Source organism: Desmodus rotundus, chromosome 6 (genome assembly GCF_022682495.2).
Source record: "Desmodus rotundus isolate HL8 chromosome 6, HLdesRot8A.1, whole genome shotgun sequence".
Lineage (NCBI taxonomy): Eukaryota > Metazoa > Chordata > Mammalia > Chiroptera > Phyllostomidae > Desmodus > Desmodus rotundus.
In genome coordinates, this window is record NC_071392.1 from 145470385 (window position 1) to 145491468 (window position 21084).

A 21084-nucleotide genomic window follows, 5' to 3' on the forward strand; every position below is an offset into this window, starting at 1 on the left:
CTAATATGTAACAACCTCTCAATAAAAATTAACTTTTTTTTTTTTATTATCAACCAATATTAAACCCTAACTGAAGAAACCTCATTTCTACTCCAGTTTCTCTCACCGCTAAGTGCCAGTGGTAACCTGCATTTCCTGTGGGCAGTCCCGCTGCCAGAGGTAAGTGCTAGGACTTGAGGGAGGCCCATCAAAGTTGGGTGTGTGTTTGAGGATCAGATTTGTCCATGAAGAGTGTCCTTTCTCTATTTCCAGTAAAACATACAGTGTTCCGCAATGCTCAAATGACTCCCCAATTCTGCTAAGTTAAGTCCTTTTCTAGGAAAAATTCCCTGGGTGGAGCAAGGAAATAACCGCAAGCCACCCAGTACCGTGTGCGTACTGAGGACTTTAAGTACAAGGAGTTCGATCTTGTGCGCGACCAAGAGAGAAATGCAGCTCTTTGTAATGAGTTGAACACATAGGCATTTGGAGACGTTCATCATCAACCGTGCTTCAGGAAGAGTCTCCCCTCCATTGTAGTGGCTCATTATTGGATTATATGATATTCATTTTTTCCATCCCCAGACTTACCACTTAAAACACTCCATTCTTTGCAATCAAATGCAATTCTTAAGCTTCATTTAGAAGCAACAATAGTGGTGTTCTATGGAATGGAAAAAGAAAAGGAGAGGAAAAAATAGAGAAGAGATCCAATTTACCAGAACACATCTTAAGAAATGAGAAGAAGATAAAGCTGTCCCTGGGAACTAACACTCTCTGCCACAGGGCCCAGTGTGGGTTGATGGGGTTTCTGGGTTGTACCGGCAGATTTCCGAGAAACAGGGTTTAGTTTCCAAGAAACAGGGTTGGAATGGGAGCCACAGAACCATGGGCCTGTTGCAAAAATATTGGGGGCCCTGTTTCCTTAACAGCCATTAAAATACTTCCAAGGATAAGAAATGCTAAACATAATACAACTAACTATAACCAAACTCCCTGCCTTGGGCACAAGCTTTAGGAGTGTGAAGGTGGTATACAACTCAGCACCTTGAATATAAAAAATGTTAATTTTCTCTATAAACCCTGGTTTGCTACCTCCACCTCTTGCTTCCCGTGTCTGGCCATGCAAAAGAGAGAGCATTTGGTCAGGAGTCTGAAGAGCCAGCAGCTCATAACCACTCTGCAGCCTCAATCATCTTCCCTCTGACTCCGCAGAGTGGAGGGCCCTCTCACGATGGTCCGCGGTCTGACCCCCGCTGCCGTTGCAGGCGCTGAGACGGTAGGGTAAAGTGTGAGCCGACCTTTTCTAAGCCAATTAGGCTGCTGTGATGAATGCATTTTTTGTGTGAAGTCCTGGACTTTCTGACCACAGAATCCCTAACGTTATCATTTGCCTGGCTGCCTCTGCCTTCTACCACCCACCCATTTCCCATGCATTTTCAGATTTAAAAAAAAAATAAGCCTGAGACACACCAACAAAATATAAGATTGTTGGACTAAATCTTGCATTTTAGGATTTTAGAGTGGGGTAGGCCCTCAGGGATTTTTCTGGTGCAATTTGCTTATTTTAGGAAAGAACAGTGAAATGGTTTCTACCCAAAACTCTGACACCGCTGCTGCCCCGCTCCTCACCCCAGACCTTTCCATTTCAGGGCAGCAGCCTGCCTGCCAGCCCAGTACCTGTGTATCCTCCTGAGGGTCATCACTGGCCTTCAAGGCCCACCCTGCACTCGCTCTCTCTCTCTCTCTCTCTCTCTCACACACACACACGCACGCACACACACACACACACACACACACGGCAGGCCCGAAATGCCCAGGGAATAACGCCCCACACCCCAGAAACCTCTTCCTGTGACAGATTGGAACTCATATACAAGAACCCAGCTTCCCCCACATTTCCTGTTAAATAATTCTGAGGCATATTTTCTACACTGGCTCCCAGAGACTTTAGCAGGTTAAGTTCTACCTGTTCACAGTGGTAACTTGGAGATATAATAATATAGATTATATATTGTAGATGGTAATTATATATGTAATTATAGTAGAATAGTCCCCTTTATACTGGCTGGCATCCTTCCTTTCCCTGACTCACTTCTCCCCTCCTCAATGTGGGTTTCCTAGATTACCTTCCAAATACTTGTCATTTGCACTCAAATCCTAATCTCAGGCTCTGCTTCTGGGGGTCTTCAAAGATGCCTCTGCACCTTGCAAATACATCTTACTGGGTTTTTTTTTCCAAGTATAAGTTTTCCTAACGATTTGTTCTCATAGCTGTGGCCTCTGCCAGTTGACAGATTTGTCGGTCATTGTTAATAGCTTTGTAACTTTGCTTTCAGGCCTGAGCACAGTCCTAGCACATAGTAAGATGTAGTACATGTTTGCGGCAATTCATTACATTGAATCTGTAAGACTTCCTTGCTGGTTACTGCAGAACTGGAGAAAAAGAGTCCAGGGCTCCTGACTCTTCTCAGGGCTGTTGTGGTTCTCTTCATGCAATAGCATCACCCATCCCTTCTCTGGTGGCCCTCTACTGCTATGCATACCCAGCATGCATTCCACCTTGGCCCATCTCAGCCCCGTGGAGAGGATGGGTCTTCCCATCAACGTAGTGCTTACCTTTGATCATAGTGGTTTGTTCAGGGGTCCACACTGGTGGAACTGTTGGAACAGAACACTTCTCCTTACTTTCTTCTCTCCTTCTTCCTTCTTTCCTTCCTACCCTTCCCTCATTTGACCTTTCTTTCTTTCTTTCTCTTCCTTCCTTCCTCCCTCCCTCCCTTCCTTCCTACCTTTCTTCCTTCCTTCCGTCCTTCCTTCCCATTCCTTCTTAGTAGTTCCTGAGTTTGTAGGAATGTAAGTCTAGAGTTTCTTGGTGAAGAGTTGACTACCAAAAGAGAGCCTGTCTAAACTAAAATGAGTAGAAGGAAAGGCAGAATTACTGTTCAGGGGAAAGAGAGAGAGGGAGAGGAAGAGGGAGAGAGAGAAAGAGAGAGAGAGAGGGGGAAAGAGAAGACTTAAACACACTGCTTAGTTTCTGCATACAGCTGTGTCTGAAGATCTTGAATTTGTCAACTCTGTGAGTCAGTACATTACCTTTTTTGCTTAAGCTGGTTGAGCTGAGTTTCCTAGAGTCAAGTACAAAGTGTTGCTAAATTACCCACTTTGACCACGCCCTGGCCAGGCACCACAGACTCAGGGTTACATGCACCATCACCACCATCACTGCCCACAGAGAGCCTGCTCGCGAACAGGTGATGATTTGAGGAGTGACGTTCCAACGCTGTGCTGTGGCCTCCGCGGCCTCCTCTTCGGGAGCCACCATGCTTCTTGGCTTTCAGAAGAGACAAAGAAGCAGGGCTATTTCCCTCTCAGCTTCCCCAGTCATACAAAACTCTTTTCGAGTACATTTTTTTTAAAGAGGCCGGCATTTCCTGGTTGTTTGTTCCGTATGATGAATGTCCCCATTGCTTGTTAACCTCCAAAATAGGCAGCCCCACCATTAGGGCTTATGGTCTATATGAAACCACATAAAAACAAGACACATTCTCCACCGTGCACATTTCAAATGAAATGTAACGGAAGAGAAATAAATAAAAATGGAAAAAAATGCCTTAAATGGTTTATGTTGGAAAATGTTATATGGGCAATAATGGTGCTTATATGGGCTTTGGGCAGAGACTTTGATAATGAAGGTTAAATGAGGGAATGTTACAAAAAATGTTCACTGTTCATAAAAATAAATCTCTGGTATGAACCAGAATGAAATAAACAGAGTTGCAGGCGCTGGGAGCATCTAGGGTGACCTCAGCCTCAGGTTGGTAATAGCCCGACTTGCCGGAACCACACACCCTCACTTCACGGGATTCGCTGAGCTCTCCATCACAGGGACTCCGAGTTCCACGGCCTCCAGGGTGACTCTGCAGCCGTGCCACTGAAAAACAAAGGCCATGCTATTTCCTGCATTTTTTCCTCCTTGCGTCCTGCAGGATTTCCAGACACCCTGCCTTTCCAGGTTAAGTGTTAGTGTCGGGGTTTCAAGCGTAACTGTCCACGGGGGTAGCAGGCTGAGAATAAGTGGAATGGACTCAGCAGGGATAGTGGCCAATTGGAGTAAACTTGCCCCACCTGGGTCTCCGCTAAACTTCAGCTTGGTGGGGTGAAATCTTTCCATTTTGCAAGGGTAAGGTGGAAATACAAATTTTATATGTAAAATTATTTTTAAATTTTTAAATGTTGGCAGCCAGTTTCTGAGATATATATGTATAATGTTTTTATTAGTTTAATACTCTATCAAACCAGTCACTAAAGTCTCTATGTGATGCTTTTAGCAAGTCCTTTCCAGTCTCATTGGTTCTGAAATAAAGCTTTAGAGTAAACAAGCAATCGAAAAGGATTCTTAAACTAGCAAGAAGGGAGGGTGGTGGTGTGGGGTGGTTGGTACATAGAAATCAAATGGGGGCGGAAGGGTGCAATGGAAGGTTAGCGCATAATGCATTTTATTTTTAGGCACCCACTATATGCCTGGCACTGTGCCAAGTACCAAGGACGGCACCTGGAACTATGGGGATGAAAATTACGGGGTAAAGACCAATTTCCAAAGGTCTTCAGTGACTTTAGGCAAGGATGTCTGTCTCAAATGACTGCAGGGGTAAAGGGAGAAAAACTTAAGTTAAACCAGCTCGATTTTTGTTTGCATATCAAACACGTGTGCATAGTCTTCACTTTTACACAGAATTAAGCTTTAGGTTTTCTCCTATTTTTCTTTCAAAATGTGGCTATTCCGGTCTGCCATTCCTTTTCCCACTAAAGATAGAGTTAGGGGTATAAAAAATATTTTGCTTTCCTTCCTTTATAATCAATCAGTTAACTTTTTAAATTGAGATATAAGTGACATTGCATTATGTGAGTTTGAGGTGTACAGGATGCTTTTTGATATATTTACATATTGCAATATGACCACCACAGTAATGTTAGCTAATACGTCTATGACATCACATAATTATCATATTTTTATGCTGAGAAAAATTAACATCCAGTCTCTTAGCAACTTTGGAGTTTATAGTATAGTATCGTTGTCTTTAATCACTACATGGTGATCTCCAGAACTTCTTTATCTACCTGTTGCAAGTTTGTACCCTTAAAAACATCCCCCTAATTTCCTAACCCCCAGCCCCTGGTAACCAGCCATTCTATGATCTGTTTTTACAAGTTCAACTTTTTTTTACGTTTTACAGATAAGTGGTATCATATAATATTTGTCTTTCTCTCTCTGACTTATTTCACTTAGCGTAATACCCTCAAGGTCCATCCATGCTGTCCCAAATGACAGGGTTTCTTCCTTTCTCATGGCTCAGGAATATTCCATAGTGTATCTCTCACCACTTCTGTATCCACTTACCCCATGACACATGCTCAGTTGTTTCCTTAGCTTGTGGGTTATGAATAATGCTGTGGGAACATCAGTGTGCAGGTACTGCTTTCACTTCCTTCAGATACATACCCAGGAGAGGGATTGTTGGATCACATGGTAGTTCCATTTTTAATTTTTTGAGAAACCAGAGGGTATAATTAGTTGACAGATTTCTATCCTGACTGTACCATTTTACATTTCCACCAACAGTGTGTAAGGGTTCCCTTTTTCCACATCCTCACCAACACATAGTATCTCTTGTCATTTTGGTGGTAGCATTTCTAGCAGGTTTGAGGTGATATCTCATTGTGGTTTTGATTTGCATTTTACTGATGATTAGTGATGTTGAGCATTTTTTTGTATATCCATTGGCCATTTGTATGTCTTCTTTGGTGAAACGCCTATTCGGTTCCTTTGCTCATTTTTAAATTGGATTACGTCCTCTTTTGCTATTGAGTTGTATGGGTTCTTTATGTATTCTGGACATTAACTTTGTATCATATATATAGTTTGTGAATATTGACTCCCATTCTGTAGGTTGCCTCTTCAATTAATGTTTGTTTGTTTGTTGTGCAGAAGCAATTTAATTTAACATAGTCCCACTTATTTTAGTTGTCTTTGCTGTTGGTGTCTTATGCAAGAAATCATCAACAAGACCAATGTCAAGGTCTTTTTACCTATGTGTTCTCCTTGGACTTTTACGGTTTCCGGTCTTACTTAATTTCAAGTTAATTTTTCTGAGTAGTATGAGATAGTGGTCCAGTTTTGCTCGTTTGCATGTGGATCATTGAAGAGACTGTCCTCTCCCCGTTGTGTGCTCCTGGCACCCTTGTCAATGACTAGTGGACCATGTGTGACAGGTTTACGTCTGGTCACCGCGTTCTGTTCCACTGGTCTGTGGGCCTGTGCTTTCTTTCCTTTTGGATCTAAAGAAAACAGCCACTCAGGGTAACGGCAAACGGCAGTGGATCCTGTCTTCCTGTCAGGGAAACATGACGGAGTCGGGAGCTGGGGAGGCTGCCCTCTAGGAGCTGCTGCTCAGCTCCATCTGGCAGTCACTGTGCGGGCAGGCAGGCCCCATATGTCAGCTCTTCCAGTTACTCGAGAGAAGTCAGAAACCCAGAAGTGTTTGTGAAATCTCTGGATTTTAAAATGTGAACAATGAATTAAAATTTCTTAAAGACAGCAAGCAAGCCAACACTGGCAGAGTGAACAGAACGCACCTGCAAGTTGCACTTGACACACGGCTTTGCTCCCTGTGCAGTAGGCGCAGCCCTGCTTTTCATCCAAAGTCCTTGAGCAGCACCCTGGCTTCCCGGAGAGGGGCGAGACTTGCACGAGTGCCGCAGAGCGTGGGATGCCGTTGGATCTATCCCTTGGTTTTCTCTTCACTTTCTTTAGGGGAAGCAGGTTAGGACGTGTTTATGAATTTGTGTGTATGGATGTGTGCTAAGGGTTCAGAAATGGACCTAATTTAAGAAAAACAAACAAATATATACAATACATTGATTCTCTTCAGAACCTATGAAGAGGCCAAGGAAAAACAAATTATCCAAATAGGTGCCTTTTGTTGATGGATGCTAGTATGTGAACATGGTAGGTAGAGTTAAAAAAAAAGGATTTTTAAATCATCAAGAAGGGAGTATATGATTTTCATTTTTTCCTTTGTGTAAAATTATTGTGTCCCCTGACCAGATTTCTATTGGCCTTGATGATTAGTTGGCTATTTTAGTAGTTGATTGTCTCAGCCTTTAGTAAGAGCCCCCCACTAAATGGGACTCACTATGTCATAACTGTATAAAATATTCATTAAGATGGTGCTTTTAATGGATTTGTTTGGAATGAACTCAAGCGGAGGGAGCCACCGCTGATTTGTGGAGCAGTTGGGCTGGTGCAGGGCTGTGTCTGCCTTAAGTCCCGCCTGTCCAACAAGCCTCCCCGCCCCGCACCCTGTTGGCCTGCAGGCTCCAGTCCGAGAGGGGGCACTGAGACCATGCTGATGGGGTCTTTCAGGACCAAAAATTCTATTCCATTTGCACGAGTGTGTTCCCAACTTGGTCTTTCTCATAATGTGTTCCAGGGTGGTGTGTACAGCCTGTGTGGATTGCACTGGAGTGCTTTAGCCTGATAGAATCAGTTGCGTAGTGTGTGAGTGCCCAAGCTCCAGAATTAGACAAATTGAACTTTCAATCCTGACTCTGCAGCTTACTAGTTGTGGGACCTTTAGGCAAGTCTTAACAGCTTTGAGCCTCCGCTCCTTCATCTTTTAAGTTACAGCCATGCTGGTATAGAAGGCCCTCAAATAACATTGTTTTGTTCAATGTCCTTTTGTTTTAACATTGGTAAGATGTCATAGAAACTTAACTCTTGTGTTCTTTTTTAAAGATTTTATTTATTTATTTTTAGAGAGAGGGGAAAGGATGGAGAAAGAGAGGGAGAGAAACATCAATGTGTGGTTGCCTCTTGTACAATCCCAACTGGGGACCTGGTCCACAACCCAGGCATGTGCCCTGACTGGGAATCAAACTGGCTACTCTTTGGTTCGAAGGGCAGTGCTCAATCCACTGAGCCATACCAGCCAGGGCTCTTGTTGGTTTTTAAAAATTTAATTTAATTTAATTTAATTTAATTTTATTTTATTTTATTTATTGTTTAAGTACAGTTGTTGGCTCTTATTTTTACCGATTAGCCTATGGTAAAATTGGTTTCCTTATACATTATTTTGCTAAAGTCACAGAACCTACTGATGATAAGTGAGGCCTTACTGTACTTAATTCGTATGACATTTGAAGATTGAATGGGGATAGTATGCTAGCAGAGTAGCATAGTGCCTGGGACATTAAAAACTTATTAAAATCAGCCATTATTCTCTAAGTGACAGGAATCTAACTGCTGCCACATATCTGGGTCCGTTGGGAGTTTGCTAGACAAATGCCATTTGCTCCAGCTCATGCCAGCCCGGACAGTCCAGCAGGTGTAACACAAATGCATGAATTGTGGACCAGAGAGGTTACGTGAAACAATCACAGTTGTCCCGGAAATTGGTGATGGGGCCTGGGAATAGCATTAAATATTTTGACTCCTTCCTTAGCATGATTCCTGTCCTTTATATTCGGTTAGGACCTATTCTTTTCTCTTTATTTTTTTGCAACCAGAGTACCTCTGAATGTGAGATCATGCCATGAAGCCCTCGAGTATTTAATTTCTATCTGTGCATCGTGCTTTCCAGTCCTGAGCTGTCACCATCTTTGCAACTTTTTGAAATATGGTGACATGAAATAAATAATAATAAAGAGAAAGAATCCTCTCTGTATTAACACTACCAGCCTCTGCATCCAGCAGGCATGCTCTCACTTTGGCCCACCCGGTTTGTTCCCTCCCGGTTCTGAGCTCTGTGAGGGACCATAACCCACTTGGGCAGTGACCTTAGGCAAATGGCTTTGCTTTTCGATTCTCTATTTCTCCATCCTTAAAGTGGAGAAGATGATTAATTTATTAATAAGGGAATAAAGCTTCCCTATGAAGGTATGAGAGGCATTTAACAACAATCAACTTCGCCTGTTGCCCTCTGGGACTGGGTGGGGCAGGGGTTTTCTATTCCTCAGTCACAAACAGTTTCATAAGATTGCTGGGATGATGACACCGCTGTCTCGCTGTCTCTCTGGGAAGGGTTGGTCCCTGAAGTGGCAGGGGTGAGGCATTTACAGGGGAGTAGGCCAGAGGCTGCCTCAGAGAGACTCTGCTTCCTCAGTGTCTGGGTCCTGGGAGGGAAAATATGCTCATCAAGGTACTGATTAAGCAGGGATTGCCACGGGCACTCTGTAAGCAGGCAAACAGGAGCTCCCCACCCTCTTTTACCCTCCGGGACCTACCCTCTGAGTGTGCATGAAAACATTTTGCTTTGTCTCCAGGCCCTAAAGCCTGTGCCTCAATGGAAGCTGTGGTCCCTTGAGGGTTTTTCCTTGAGTGGAAGAAGCAAAGATTGCTTTTTTGTTCCCCTTTTCTCTTCTGAATTAACATGACTTTGAATATGATTGTACTTATGGGTGGGGGAGGAGGGGAGAGGGAGAGAAGTGAGGGAAGAAGGCTGGGAAAGCCAGTGTGAACAGTGTGTCTTGGAGCCCAGGGAAGCTCTGTGTTCATCAGCTGATTCTCCTTTCTAGGGCATCAAAACGATAAGGCCTCACCCAACCGCATTTAAGTCCTTTCATCTAGGTCTCTGAAACCCTTCTCCAGGGAGTGCGCTTTGGAGTGTGAATTCCTCCAGGCTGATTATCTCTGTGTAAGTGCCTGTGCCTGCCCCCTCCCACCTTTGGTCCTCCTTCTGCTGTGACAGCCCTTGCTGGGCTTTGTGACCAAACGGATGCCAGCACAAGGGCGGCTGCATCTGAACGTGTGATTGAGAAACAACACAGACACCGATCTCTCGGTATTAATTAATGAGATTTGATGTTTATTGCATTCATCTCAACCAATCACTTTTTTCAGAAAATTAATTAAACTGTGGGTAGAGATTTGGAAGCTCCTACACAAGGCTGAGGGCTGGCCGGAGACTTTGGGACTGGGGAAGGGGACCGCGTCTGTGGGTTCAGTTGTACGTGAGCTTCGCCTAAAAGCACAGACTCGGGTTCCAGTGCTGAGAGCATGGGGAGGAATGCAGGGCGGGGGTCCCTGCTCTCTTTCACCCTTAATCACTCCTCATGTTTGCCATTGGATTATCCCTTCCGTGTCCTTCCACTGACTGTCCCTGCTCTGTGCAGAGTGAATCCACCCACTGGCCTGTAAGACAAGGTGTGGGATCAACAGTGGCTGAAGACCTCCATGGCAAAAATCCTGGTGGGAATTTTGGGATGTATTCATTGTCTAGGCCAAATAATATTTCATTGTATGGGTTTGCCACCTTTTGTTTACCCACTAATCATTTGGTGATTCTGCTTTTTGGCTATTTGTGCAATGCTGCTATGAACGTTCACAGACAGTTTTTGGTTGACATAGTTTAATTGTGTTGGGTATATGTCTCGGTCTGGCATGCTCTCTCCATATCTCTATTTTTCAAAATAATATCCATCAGTCAAGGCCAAATGTCCACCCCAATATCATCCCTCTCACCTTGGAATCTCTCTACCAGTTTGTTTATATCTTTCACAGAGCAGTTACCAAGCTCCCCCTTTCACTATAGCTGTTTGGGTGGTTATTCTGTCAAAGCCATCTCCTGGCTCTGATCTCAGTGCGCAGCAAGTTTTGCGTGCAGCACGGGTTGAGTGGGTGCTTGTCATTCTGGAAAATAGCCAAATTATGTAGGAGAGAAAGAGTAGAACCGGAATGAAGTTAAATGTTCAAAACGAAAAGTTGTCTCTGACTTCTCCTGTTTCCTACAAAAAGATTTGATCCCCCGAAGCCTTTCTGAAGCAGCAGGTACAACGTAAGAATGCCTGCCTGACTCCTTGAAGAACTTCCTGGATCCTCAGAAATTTTCTGGAGGAGAAACAGTATCAACAACAAAAATATAAAGGAGAAAAGTTCTAGGAGTCAGGAGAGAAGTGCTGCGGCAAGATTATTAATTTTTAACCAGTGGCTTGGGCCTATGGCTGTGTCTCTGTTCACTCGGAACACACTGCTTCCTTTTTTCTTGCTGTGATTGATCGGGGCCGGAAATGGAAGAGGAAGGTGAGGGGAGACAGCTCACCCCTCTGAGTGACCAGCCGACTACCGTCACAGTTAACACACAGCGCCAAGTAACTCTCCGATGGGTGTGATGCTAACTCGGGAGTATCTAGGGGATGCTTTACCCACCAGATTTTTAAGTCTAAATACTGTGGGATAAAAGTCAGAAAAAAAGAAATGCTCAGTAGTACATGGGTGTAAGACTTGAGCCTCAAGCAAAGTTTTATCCACTCAGCTTTTCCTGCTGTGCCCCTTGCTCTAAAGTGGTGATTTTCAAACTTAAATGTACATCAGAATAACCCAAGAGCTTGTTAATACTCTCTGTGCTAACAACCTAGTATTAAGATTACTAGGTCCCGCCCCAGACTTTCTGATTCAGTAGTTTTCTATCAAATTTCTAGGTAACTCTAACGCTGTTTGTGCAGTAAGTTTACTGCCAGAACCTCTGCTCTAAAATGACTATGCTAATCTCAGCTCTATTATATAAAATTCCCTTTTACCTCATTGTTGGTTTTATTTAGCTGTGTGGATAGCAATCTGATTAAACAAGGCTCTCTGAAAGCTGGCTGTGTTTACTTATTTTACATTCGCAGTCCCTAGTACAAAAAGCTGTAAATGGTAGGTGCTTATGTTTTTTCACAAAAAACATAAAAGTATTTATACTGAGATATTAGTGATACCGAGAAGTTTAATGTGTTGCCATTCTGGGATATTTAAATTCTTAAAAGAGGATCAACTTACAATGAATTAATCTCTAAATTATAAGAATATCACCCAAAATACACAACCCAATTTTTAAAAGGTGCAAAAGATTTGAGAGACATTTCACAAAGAAGATATATGGGTAGCATACTAAGCATATGGGAAGGTACTCAACCTTAGTCATTAGAGAACTGCGTTAAAACCATAATGAGACACCACTGCATACCTATTAGCATAGCTAACAGCAAACAAAAAGACCTGACAATATCAAGTGCTGACAAAAACTGTGGAACAGCTGGAACTCGTGCATGTTGCTGGCAGAAATGCAAAATGCTACAGTCGCTTTGGAACATAGTTCAGCAATTTTTCACAAAGTGAAATATAAACTTACTGTATGACCCACCAATTCTATTCCTAGGTATTGACGTGAGGGAAATAAAAGTCTATGTTTACAAAAATTCTGGATACAAAGGGTTATAGCAGCTTTATTCATAGTCATCAAAAACTGGAAACAATCCTAAGGTCCCTCGGCTTGTAAACGCATTGGCCATCCGTGGAACTTACGCAATGGAATATCACTCGTCAATAAAAAGCAGACTATGGATTCGCACAAACACATGCCGGATTTAAATGCATTCGTCATACTGAATGAAAGAAACCAGGCTCAAGAGAGACACGGCATATGATTGCATGTTATATGGCATTAGGGAAAAACGCAAATTAATAGGGACAGAAAACAATTAGCGGTGGGCGTCAGGGTGGCATGAAATTATTTTGGGGGGTATAGAAGTGGTGTTATCACGACTGTGGTAATGGATATATAACTGTGTACATTTTTTAAAAATCCTCACTGGAGGATATGTTCTTGATTTTAGATAGGGAGGGAGAGGGAGGGAGGGAGGAAGGGAGGGGGAGAGAGGGAGACAAGAGAGAGGAAAGGGAAACACTGATGTGAGAGAAAAAAAATTGCTCAGTTACCTCTTGTACACACCCCGACCGGACCTGGACCCACAACCTTTTTGGTACATGGGATGACACTCCAACCAACACAGCCACCTGGCCAGGGCACTGTATACATTTTTAAAAACTCTATATCTCAAAGAGTGAATTTTATTGTATGCAAATTAAGAGTAATGATTTAGCCCCGGCTGGTGTGGCTCAGTGGATTGAGCGCTGGCCTGCAAACCAAAGGGTTGCCCATTCGATTCCCAGTCAGGGCACATGCCTGGGTTGTAGGCCAGGTCCCCAGTAGGGGGCCTGCGAGAGGCAACCACACATTGATGTTTCTCTGCCTCCCTTCCCCTCTCTAAGAATAAATAAAATCTTTAAAAGGAATAATTATTTAAAAATAATAATATCAGTGAAGATTTGTTTGGAGACAGATGGGCTGTGAAGCCCGAAGCTTCATGTGTTAGAGGACGGTACCTGTGTCAGGTGTGGCTCTCCGACCAATAAATTGCAGTGAATGGTACGCTGCCTGCAGCAAGAGTTAGTGAATGGTGACTTAACTTTTTTGGACATCAAGGAGAGTTTAGGAGTGCCAGGAAGAAAAGTGGCCAATAAAAGAAATATTCTTTCAGAACAGAAGTGAGGTCATGGGGTAGCTACTTTAACTGTGAATTGTTTGAGGATAAAGGACTCAACCATAGATTGCTTCTTGGGAAGAAGATGTGGAAGGAAAAATACCACATATCAAATAGGATGAAAATGTTTCTCCCTGAGTGAGAATCATCTGCAGTGTTACAGATTCCAAAGGGAGTGCAGTCAGTGGTCCTCATTAAAAATCCAATACCGAAAAGATGCTCGACATCACTAATCATCAGGTAAAAGCAAATCAAAACCACACTAAGATATCACCTCACACCTGTCAGAATGGCTGTCATCAGTAAATCAACAAACAAGTGCTGGTGAGGATGAAAAGAATAAGGAACCCTATGGTACTGTTGTTGGGAATACAGATTGGTGCAGCCCCTGTGGAAAGCAGTGTGGAGTTTCCTCAAAAAATTAAAAATGGAACTGCCTTATGACCCAGCGATCCCACTACTGGGAATATATCTGAAGAAACCTGAAACACTAATTCAAAAGACTATATGCACCCCTATGTTTATTGTAGTATTATTTACAACAGCCAAGACTTGGAAGCAGCCTACGTGCCCATCAGTAGATGAGTGGATAAAAAAGCTGTGATACATTTACACAATGAAATACTACTCAGCAGGGAAAAAGAAGGAAATCTTACCCTTTGCAACAGCATGGATGGACTTGGAAAACATTGTGCTAAGTGAAATAAGCCAGTCAGAGAAAGACAAGTACCATGTGATTTCACTCGTATATGGAATCTAGTGAACAAAATAAAAGAAACAAAATGAAAACAGACTCCTAGAGAACAGACTGACAGCTGTCAGAGGGGAGGAGGGTTGGGGGCTGGGTGAAAAAGATGAAGGGGTGAACCAAACAAACAAACACACCTCATAGACACAGACGGTAGTGCAGTGATTGCCAGAGGGAAAGGGCGTGAGGGGAGGTAGAAGAGGCTAAAGCGGGGGGATAAATGCTGACGGAAGGAGACTCGACCTGGGGTGGTAAACACATAATGCAATGTACAGAAGGTGTATTATAGAATTGTACACCTGAAAACTATGTGATTTTATTAACCAGTGTCGCCCCTATATATTCAATTAAAAATAAATTTAAAAAAACCCAACACCAATCTCCTTGTAGAATGCTTGTTTTATGAAGGAAGCTTCCCAGGGAATTAGCTGAGGATGCAAGGGAGTCAGAAAGACCTGGGTGAATTACCAGCTCTATCATTTACAAGCCTACATCCCTTGCAAAAACGAGGATGCTTTTCTGACCTTCAGAGAGATTCTCCATCTATAACACAGAGTTAACAATAGCACTTATCTTCCAGTATTGAGAACATTACCTGAGATAATGCTTGTCTAACGCTGAGCACAATGCCTGGCAGGTAGGAAAACTCAGTAATTTGCAGTGAGCATGACATTGCTGCCTGGGCTCAGGGGCACAGATATGCTTATTTTTTTCCAAGTATATACTTGTATTTAATTTTGGGGGAGGTGGTTAGCTTCTCATCAGTAGGGCTTCATCAAGCCCGAGAAGCATCATCTTGCTGCCTAGAGTATATAGACAGAGGGAATTTGAAGAGAGACATCTTATTCCCAGAAACACTGAATCGTTTATACTCCATACAAAGAACCTTCAGATGCAAGAGCTGTGACTTCCTCACTCCAGCACTGGTTAACCGGCTGGGATATTCGGTAGATGAATTCTGCCCCACGCTCCCTCCTTCACTATGTGCTGGACCAGGAGGCAGCAGCTGCTCTCCATGCTCTTCTTCCAACACAGAAAACCAATTTCCCAGCACCCGGGGAGACCATCAAAAGGGGGGGAAATGCAAATGTCCCGCATTGATTAGTTTTGCCAGCTGCTCTCCTTCCTCCAGAATGAACGCATTGGCCACTTTAGCTGCAAAGTCCACTGGACAGACCAAGGGGATGATTTTTTTTTTTTAGAAATGGTATTAAAAAATAAATAATCCTTTCCATGTCAAACCTGATGAAAAAAAGAAAAAAGATAACAAGTGGAAGGAGTGTTTAAATAAAGAGAAGAGAGAGGGAATAGGCCTCCATTAGACTGTTTCTGAAATGATGTTTGACCTTGGGGGAGGATCTGGTCCTTTTAAACATTTGGGGAGTCTCTGCCTGCTGGAGCCATGAACTGCCCCATCACAGGGGTTCCCCGACCACTCCTTCCCGTTGTACTGGCCCTTCTGCTCCCAGACCTCCCTTCTTACGGCCCTAATGTGTTTCTGAATCCTTTGTGTGGGCTACTGCTCCCTAGAATATGTAATTGTACGGGCATGTGTGCCTAGCTCTCTGTCCCCACGGTGGCGTTGTCCTAGGCTGACGTAAATTCAGGTACACTCTTCATCTTTTTCAGTGTATTCTCTCTCTATCCCTCCTCCCCTCTCTCCCTCTCTCCCTCTCTCCCTCTCTCTCAAGTGCTTTCAGATGCCGGGCTAGTTACATAAATGAGTGAGGGAGCATCAGGTATAAGGCAGTAAGGAGTGGTGGTGAGTGTATGTCTATTCTTTTTTCCTACTATTATGAGACATTTGAATAGAAAAATGTTTCACTTTTTTCTCAGCTCTGCTTAAGAGGGAAGAGTAGGGAATGTGTGATGATAAATGACAGCCGACACTGTCTCAAAGACACGGTGCCGTCTTGGGTCTCATCTTGGTCACAAGATGACCAAGGAAGCCGAGGCTCCGTCCAAAGCGCACAGCTTTTACTCCGCTCCAGCTGACTGTTATTTAGGACATGCCCCTCCTGCTTTTGATGTGATTTCTCTGACCATTTTAATGCTGACAGTTTATTTCATTTTGAAAAATAATGGTGTGGACCCAAGACAGCCTGTCTCTGTGGTAGTTTCAGCCCGGGGCGCTCAGTTCGGAACTCCGCTCCGGACCTTGGTCTGTGAACCGCTGAGGAGGACGGTGCGCTTGTTGATAGGCAGAGATCCATGGTGGAAACAATGTGAATTATGGTAGAAATCATCTCTTACAGGTCTTTAAAAGGATTATGGAGTAAAATGGTATTTTGAAGTATGAAGTCATTTATTAAAACACGATTGTAAAAGCAAAAGATGGGAAGGAGACTTAATAGCCACTAATAGGGAATGGCTGCGTAAATTATATTACATTCAAATCATACTGCATAGCTATTAAAAGTGAGTCAGTACTCTAGTACTAATATGGAAGCCACGCTCAGGTATATCAAGTGAAAAGAGCAAAACAGCAAAGTGCAGAATATTGTGTATAATGTGCTACTATTGTATTTTTTTAAATGCTATACATATATAATATCATCCCTGGAAGGACATGAATAAATGTTGTATATATCATAATATCATCTCTCATATATATGTGTGTAGTATGCATGCGCACACGTGTGTGTGTATACATACATACATATATACATGTGTATATATATATACATATATAAAATCATCTCTGGAAGGACATGAAAGGAACGATGACAGTGTTGGCTCCCTCTGGGAAGGGAGGGAGCCTGGGGAGTGAGAGGTCAGGGAGGTTTACTTTTCCTTTTATGTATATTTGATGACCTTTGATTTCTTTTACTATATGCATATATTCCCCATTCAAAATAAATATAATTAAACAAAAGTAAACTTAAAAAAACCCCTACTTCATAGGAAATACCTTCTTCTCCAAAAAGGTAGGGGCAGGGTAGGGATGGGTGGTCCCCAACAGTAGAGATGATGGACGTTTTTTCAGGAAATGTCGGGGCTAGTACGGGCTCCATCATCTTTCCACCACCTGCTTCTGAAAGACAGTATGGTATTGGCTTCAGTGGATGGTCACAGACTCCAGTAAGAACCAGAACCTAGTCACAGAAATTATTAACTGTGCTGATCAAACTCAGCAGGATCCTACCACAAAGGCCTGAGTGATACTGATGCAGTTCACGTGCATGAAACTTGCTGGCAGCTGGGTTCCTACCTCTCCATCCTTTCTCATCTACATCATCTTCTTCGGGATGCGCTCATGTCCTTAGAAATGTCCCTGGTCTTCCTGGCGGCTGCCCACTTTCTCACCTTGGTCCTGCGCTTGGCTCATTTGTGACCCCGACTAGTCTCAGGTCTTGGCTTCACTGACTCATTCCATATTTTTAGCATAAATGTGGATTTGCTTGAGGTTGTTGAGGCTCTGTTGTGAATGTGCACCTATTGTGAAGAAAGGGGTGAGGTAATGAATAGACTTTCCATTTTATTTCCCTCAACCTGTATATGTAGCTAGCTGGATATGGGTATGGATACGAATAAGCGTAGAGACCTAGACATACGTATCTGTGAAAGAAGACGCCAGAAACAGACCAGTGACCGCCTCTGGGGAGGAAGCCTCAGTGTCCTTTCTATGCCCAATAAACTGGGTGTGGAGTCGACGTACTGCAGTTCCAGTGTTACAGGTGTTGTGCCAGAGACGAGGAACAAAGGGGAAATGACCTAGTTTGAGATATTTAAACTATATCTGTCTGAAGAAAATGGGGAAATAAAAGAATTTCTAATCGGTTAGGAGAAACTTAAATACTTTCATAAGTGAAATTGAGGCCTTTGGCTAAATATCTAAAAAAAAATTACATCCCTACCTCACTCCTTTCACCAAAGCAAGTTTGTGGAGTGAAGGCTATAGAGTGGCCCCTAGTCCCTGCCTCCTGGTTTTCATACCTTCGGGTCATCCCTTTGAGTGCGGGAAGGCTCAGTGACTTTGTCCTAACCCCTGGAATGTGACCGAGGTGAGGGGTTGTGTGTGATTATATGATGATGTAATGCCCAGCTTGCTAGAGTCTTCCTCTGGCTTTGGTGAAGCAGAAGGCCGGGAATCCTAGAGAACCAGGAAATGAGTTTGGATAACCCTGGGGGCTTGGAAGTGAATCCTGCCAAGGCGAGGTGAGCCCGGAGGAAAGTAGAAAGAGATGAGGTCTCAGGGCAGGGCAGAGGCCAGATCACACGGGGCCTTCTGGGGCATGAGGAGGTGCTTGGATGGTATTCACCAGGGAGCCACTGGAAAATTTAAAACAGAGAAGAGATGGGTTCTGGTGCATGTTTAGGAAAGATGGCCCTGCGATGCAGAGAACAGGTGATACACGAGAGTGGAAGCAGGGGCTGTTAGGAGACCCTTTCCTGTGATGTGTGGTGGGGCCTGTGAGGAGGGTGGAGGCAGGAGAGGTGAAGACATGTCACTAGGCGTTGGAGGGAGAGTCAACAGGATTGTCTAATGAGTGGGTTGGATATGCAGGGAAACATGAGTGACAAGTGAGTATAAAGTTGGCTCAGATTTTTAGTTTGTGCAACTGAGTGGCGCCAATCATGGAGGTGGAGAAGAACCGAACCATTATACTTCTCTGCTCGAGCCCTTGCTGGGTCCACATCACCTGCAGAATCTGTAGCATGGCCTCCAAGCATTCCCATCACCTAGCCCAACCTACCTTTCCAGATGCATCTGCAGCCCCTCTGTCCTCTAGCACCATCCCCTTGCTCCCCTGCACCAGGCTTCTCCTTGCCTCTGTGCCTTACTCATGCTCACTGCAGACTTCTCATTCACACCTCAGCTCTGATGCCACCTCCTCCAGGAAGCACTTTCTGATTTCCCCAGTTCATATTAAGTCCTATTTTTCAATTACGCCTTTTAAGTGGGCTGGGCTCTCCTTGAGGACAGGGACCATATGCCATTCTTTGTGTCCTCTGGGCCTCGCACAGTGCCTGGCCCATAACAGCATTGCAGACAGTGTTTAATGAACGAATGCGTGACCGCATAGAGTACATGCCTGCATAGGGTACGTGCCCTGGGTACTGTCTGGGGTGACACAGGAAAGGCGAGCACACTTTAAAAAAGTGTTTAGATGTGTAAGAGATAAAAGCAGCAGTTAACTAGAGACTCTAAGGCATCATGTGATGCTTCTGAGTGCTGACCGTTCTCCAGCACTCAGCCCCCACGGTGTGTTTGAGTAACAGAAATGAGAGGAGCCGGTAGGTATGAGGCGTATCCTGCCCTCCTCTCTGGGTTTCCTTGATAACACCCTGCCCCCGATGTCATTCTCCAGCCATCTCCCCCTCTCCCTGTCCCTTTAATTTTGCTTATAGTCCAGACCATGCTCTGGGGTGCATGACTAACGGCCCTAACACCCACCCCTCCCCACGGCCTTTAAATGTGGCCACACTACCGCTTGCCTAAGCCTGACAGAAAAAAATACAGTCCCGTCACAATCTTGTGGCAAGCTAGATCTCCCAGCATTAAATCACCATTAAGGGCCTCTGAGAGTTCGATGGCAGCTTTAGTTTTATTTTTCTTCCCCCTTTTTTCCCATTTACAACTCAGGTAAAACTTTCCTGCTATGGGAGGAGGAAGGCTGTAAAGACAAACCATCCACTACCCTGTCCTCTGCAGGGGCATGCCACCGCAATCCATCGGAGAGTGCAGAGGGGCAGAGGGCTTCTCGCACAGCAGCTTTAGGCGGAGCAGCTTCGGCTTGTGGAGCTCTCTGCAGAGGTAGAGAAAGCGATGTCGACACCTGCGTAGCCACTTGTAAAGTGCCTTCACGTAGGTATCTCATTGGATGCTAACAGGAATCTTGTTAGAGGAAGTATTTATTATGCCCATTTTAAAGATGAGGAAACCAAGGTCCAGAGGCCTGGACTAGTTAATGAGACCGCAGGATTAAACACAGGACCTCTGACTTGTGGACAGGAGATCCTAAGGGACTTCAGCTATTTGCCAAGTGATTTGTTCTTTCTCAAGTCTCCCCGTGCATGTCAGGCTTTGAAGGTAGACATACTAGGTTCAAATCCTGGCTTTGCCATTTACTGGCTGGGCGACCTTTGAGAAGCAACTTATTTATCCCTTTATCTGCTATTTACTGCCACAAATAATGTTGCTTAACCAGCAACTACGGAACTGCAGCTGCATACAATAATAAATATTTATTTTGCTCGAGGTTCAGAGATTGGTTGGGTGGTTCTGCTGATCATGGCTGGGCTCACTTATGCATCTGTGGTCAGCAGATGGGTCAGCTGGATGGTGGCTAGAGATCTAGAATGACTCAGCTCTGCTCCACGTGCCTCAAGCAGGCCTGCCCTGGTTTTCCATGTGCAATAGCACAGTACCATTAGTGTAACTGATATTCTAGAATCCCTGTGCTCTGTTGTTTTTGCATTTTAGAAATCGGGGTTAAAAGAATGCCCATCACTTGGGACACTGGGGATAAAATGAGGCAATGCATGCAAAGTGCTTAGCGTAGTGCCTGGTACACAGCACACACAGCAAGGACTCGTAGTGCGAATGCTCAGGGCTCTTTTGGGCAGCTCTTCCAGAAAAGGGATCCCTTCCCCTGCTCCAGTGATGCAAGAGTTTTTCTCAACTCCCTCTTAGTTCTCCTTTGAGACACTTTTGCCCAGAGGGTAATGTCAGTCCCTCAGCTTCTTCCCACAGCTCTCTTTGTTGTATATTAGAATTCCGTATGAACGTTCATTTATATGAAATTTCAGCCCCTTTAGTCACTGACAGTTACCCTGCACTTAGTTATAGAGGAGTGTCACACATGAGGTGACCAGGAGGCACAGGTAGTGTGCGGAGGTGCTGGCATGCTCTGGAGGACCTTCGGCCGTCGGTACAGCCTGTCCATGTGCTTCCTAAGTTAGATCCTACCTAAATTCCACCAGTCCACACATTGCCACATGCGTTGCCTCATTTCCCCTCTTGAATGCCTATGGAGTTTGCTTTCTATCTA